Source organism: Bison bison, unplaced genomic scaffold (genome assembly GCF_000754665.1).
Source record: "Bison bison bison isolate TAMUID 2011002044 unplaced genomic scaffold, Bison_UMD1.0 scf7180017864229, whole genome shotgun sequence".
NCBI lineage: Eukaryota > Metazoa > Chordata > Mammalia > Artiodactyla > Bovidae > Bison > Bison bison.
The window spans coordinates 2,348,830-2,353,762 of record NW_011494801.1 but is presented as its reverse complement, the minus strand read 5'-3'; the positions used below and the strand labels follow the sequence as shown (position 1 = coordinate 2,353,762).

General features: G+C 37.6%; 1 pseudogene; it reads right to left on the bottom strand.

Annotated features, from left to right (window-relative positions):
• Positions 1–2,990: 2,990 nt before the first annotated feature.
• On the bottom strand, positions 2,991–3,923 carry LOC104992983 (annotated as a pseudogene).
• Between the last annotated feature and the right edge of the window lie 1,010 nt (positions 3,924–4,933).

Genomic DNA, 4,933 nt, shown 5'->3' with positions numbered 1-4,933 from the left:
CACCTCTTCTTAATATCTTCTGCTTCTGTTAGGTCCATACAATTTCTGTCCTTTATCGAGCCCATCTTTGCATGAAATGTTCCCTTGGTATCTCTAATTTTCTTGAAGAAATCTCTAGTCTTTCCCATTCTGGTGTTTACCTCTATTTCTTTGCATTGATTGCTGAGGAAGGCTTTCTTATCTCTTCTTGCTACTCTTTGGAACACTAAGAGGTGCTAAAATGAACTTATAAGTTGATGCAAAACTAGTCAAGTATCCAAACGACTATCATTAATTTCATTTCACCTGACACAATTTGAATTTCTATGGCCAGACATTGTTGACATTGATATTATTTTGTGTGAGTCAACTTCTCTGTTTTGAGTTGTAAAATGTCTTAGCCAAAAATAAGTAAAGGTAGGTAATAACCTGAATGCAAGAACTAGTATGGTCACTCACTAAATTAAAAAGAATCTCACTGTTATTTCTTGATATTATATGTGCTCTTAATGATCCAACTGAAGAGTGAAATATGGCTGATGCTCTTGAGAAGCTTAGAAGGGAGGAGATCACAGTGCAGAAGTGAAGGAGTTAAATCATAATTCCTTGGCTATGATTGATATTGACAATGAAGTGTTGGCTTGCTTATCTTATTAAACTATAGTTTATTTACAATGTTGCATTGGTTTTGTGTATAAAGTCATGTGATTCATTTCATATATATGTGTGTTCATATGTATGTATATTTTCCATCTCAGATTACTTTTCATTATAGGTTATTATAAGATATTGATTTAGTTCCCTGTGCTATACAATAGACCATTTTTATCTATTTTATATTTGGTAGTCTGTATCTTTTAATCCCAAACTCCCAAATTTATCCCTCCCCTCCCCTTTTCCTTTTGGTAACCAGAAGTTTGTTTTCTGTGTCTGTGAGTCTTTTTCTGTTTTGTAAATAAGTCCATCTGTGTAATTTTTTTTTTTAGAAACCACATGTAAGTGATTGCATATATTTGTTTTTCTCTGTCTGACTCACTTTACTTACTAAGGTAATTTATTGGTCCATCCATGTTGCTGCAGACTCCAAGTATTTTAATGATCCACATTCACAACTTTTATTCCAAGAATAAAAATAAAGCAGAAACATTTGTGTTAATTTTTGAAGTTTTATTTTTCAATAATACAAATCTGGTTGGTTGGAGTATAGGGCTTCTGAAGCAGAGGGAAACTTTGAGGGTTGGCTGGTCTTCTTATTAAAGACCCTGCTTATTTCACACCAGAAAGTGATCTTTCACTTTCCTGCTGTGTTATGTTCTCTGACATGTATACTGTGCATGCCCTATATCCAGGAGTTTTCAGAGAGCTGTCAAGAGCTAGGTTTAAAACAACAACAAGTAAATATATTAGGATCTTTCTATAAGAATTTCTAGCACATAATATTTTACGTTTATTTGTTGGGCATTTTCAACTGAGTCATAGAACTATGCTATTTTTCTTTTTTATATTATGAACCCATTTTAAGAAGCTTCAACATTGACAACTCATTTTTATCTAACCTGGCTCTCTCTACAACTTGAAAACAAATTCTCATGCAAGTACATCATATCCATGAAGTTTTTTAAAGACTTTTGAGATTCTACCCATTCCTAATCAGTTATCTAGTGGCCTGATCTTGCTCCTAGTCATTTCTGACATTGGGCAAAGGTGCTCCAGGATGACTTTCAATTCCTACTGGAAAAAAATGACTTTCAATTAACTTGAACAGTGCCAAAGATGTGATCATCGACTTTAAGTGATACTCTCCACTTGCTCACTCTAAGAAAAAAATAATTTCATCAGTAATAGGTGCCCATTGCACACTGTGCTGTGCTTAGTCACTCAGTCATGTCCTACTCTTTGTGACCCCCTGGACTGTAGCCTGCCAGCTACCTCTGTCCATGGCGATTCTCCAGGCAAGAATACTGGAACAGATTGTCATGAGCTCCTCCAAGGGATCTTCCCAACCCAGGGATTGAACCCAGATCCCCCACATTGCAGGTGGATTCTTTACTGTCTGAGCCACCAGGGAAGCCTAGTAATAGGAGCATGACATTAATATGAACCACATTCTCACACCCTCACTGCTCCAAAGGAAAGTTATTATCAGAAAGGTTACATTTCTGATGCATAAGAGGAGACTGGGCAACAAAACAGCTCATAAGTATTGAGCACTTACTGTGTAACCAAGCAGTGTTCCAGTTCTGCCCATATCCTCACAAGACTATTTGCTGGGCTATTAGTATCACCTGATGGATGGTTTGTTGAGCATATGTCCCAGTCCTCATAGTTAGTAAGCAATTCTGAGTCCAGAACACATGCCCATAACAAATATACACTATCAGGTGCTAGAATTAGCCAGAGTTGCAGTTCACATTTTACACGGACAGAGTTGGGAGAGACAGTTCCTTTGAATAAAAGAAAAGAGATTGATGTGGGGCTTAGGTAAGAGTACTGGTGTTGGACATATGAGAAGCTCCAGATTGCCACTGGCTACACAATGATCAGAGTAGAAAGCTATATTTTTAAGAAATATAGTTGCAGGTCCAATATTTGGTCTTTTAGAATATTCTTTAAATGATACAAGTAAAATGTTGAAATTATCTTCTAAATCATTGCTACCCGAAATTGGCTTTATTGAATAAAGTCACATACAAGAATGGGCTCTATGGGTTCTCAGTGTTGATTTGTATTACATGATGCCTTTGATAGTCTACTGCTAAATATCTAAATTGATTACACAGCCAAAAGATCAGAGAGGAAGAGGAGATACAAATAAGAAAACTAGAAAAGAGCACAGCAGAGAGTCTGGATAAATCCAGGGAGTTGTAAGTTTTACTCATACTTAAATCTATATATTGTTAAAACAAAATGAAACAAAAAAGCATATAAGGCAAGTGTTATACATTTTAAAGTCTTCAGTGTAGAAAATTCATATATTCAACAAGTTCAGTGGTGAAAATCAGAGGTATCTTTTAGTTCATTTCCTTTCTTACTGCGATATGGCACCAGAGTTTCTTTATGACATTCTTCATCTCTAAGTTTCTCAGCATGTAGATTAGAGGATTGAGCATGGGAACAATGATGGTATAAAAAAGAGCAAACACTTTGTCTTCTGGTAAAGTAGTTGCTGGTCTAACGTTAAATGAAGAATAAAAGAGCGAAAAAGAGGACCACCACAGTGATGTGGGAACTGCAGGTGGAGAGAGCTTTGCAGCAATTCTCTACAGAGGAGGACCTGACAGTGTATAAGATCACAGCGTAGGATATCAACAAGACCATAAAAGTCACCAGGCCCATGAGGCCTGAATTGGCGATGACAAGGAGACTGATTCTGGTGGTGTCAGTGCAGGCCAGTTTCAGCAAAGGATACACATCGCAGAAGTGATGATCTATTTTGTTGGGGCTGCAGTAGTGTAAAAAGATGGCCAGGATAAACTGATGGAAGGAATGCAGGAAGCCCCCAGAGCAGGAAGCAGCGATCATGGCAATGCACTTCTGTCTGGTCATGATCAGAGTGCAGCACAGAGGCTTGCAGATGGCCACATAGCGATCGTAGGCCATCCCCGTGAGGATGAAGACCTCGATCCCCACAAAGAAGTGCATGGTGAAGAGCTGTGTCATGCAGCCATGGTAACAAGCAATGCTACCAGCACTGCTGCCAGCAAGTCAACAATCAACTTGAGGGTCACAGTGGAAGTGTAACAAAGGTCTGCGAGGGAGAGATGCCTCAGAAAGAAATACATGGGCTGCTTCATAAGTTGACTGGAGGTGATAGAAATCATGACAAGTAGGTTTCTGATCAGAATTGCAACAAAGTAAGAACAGTAAAAAACAGAGAATTTAAATTTCCTTTTCTGAGAAAGTCCTAAGAGAATAAATTATGTGATGTTATTCCTATTTTCCATGACTCAGAGCAGTTTGTAGCCACCTGAAATTAAATAGTTATCAATCTTTATAAATATGTAAATACGATGATGTATATTATTCCTTGTTATGGGCATTTTAAAATAGAAAGCATTCAAAACTTGAAGAAAAAGATTTGATTTTTATTTTAAAAGGTTTTCCTTCTGTTCTTTTTGTCCCTTTCTGGAAAATATTAATTCCTGATAAACAACTTTGATACCTGATTTAAAACTAACACTGTAGAATGCAGCATATTTATGCAACCATTCTATTAGCATGTATTATCAAACATGCCCTGGTAGAATTCAAGAAATGGTACTGTAGAAAAAAATCAGTCATCCCTTTCCTATTCTCACTATTTGTTATTGAGAAAATAGACACAGAAATGAAACCTTGAGAGAAAATAAAAAAGCACTTATATGTGGATAATGTTATATGTGAGAAATTTCCTTCCATCTATCCTAGGTGGAAATGTGATAAATAGAAAAAATCAACCAATTTGGAATCATGAGGTATATATACATGGCCAAAATCAGCTATATATCTGTTTTACCTAATTTACAAATATGATTAATTTACAAATGTGCTTAATTTACAGATAGAATATTATATTTTATAGTCAAACAAAAGGATAACAAGCAAAGTATCAGATTAGATCAGATCAGTCACTCAGTCGTGTCCGACTCTTTGCGACCCCATGAATCGCAGCACGCCAGGCCTCCCTGTCCATCACCAACTCCCGGAGTTCACTCAGACTCACATGCATCGAGTCAGTGATGCCATCCAGCCATCTCATCCTCTGTCGTCCCCTTCTCCTCCCGCCCCCAATCCCTCCCAGCATCAGAGTCTTTTCCAATGAGTCAACTCTTCGCATGAGGTGGCCAAAGTACTGGAGTTTCAGCTTTAGCATCATTCCTTTCAAAGAAATCCCAGGGCTGATCTCCTTCAGAATGGACTGGTTGGACCTCCTTGTAGTCCAAGGGACTCTCAAGAGTCTTCTCCAACACCACAG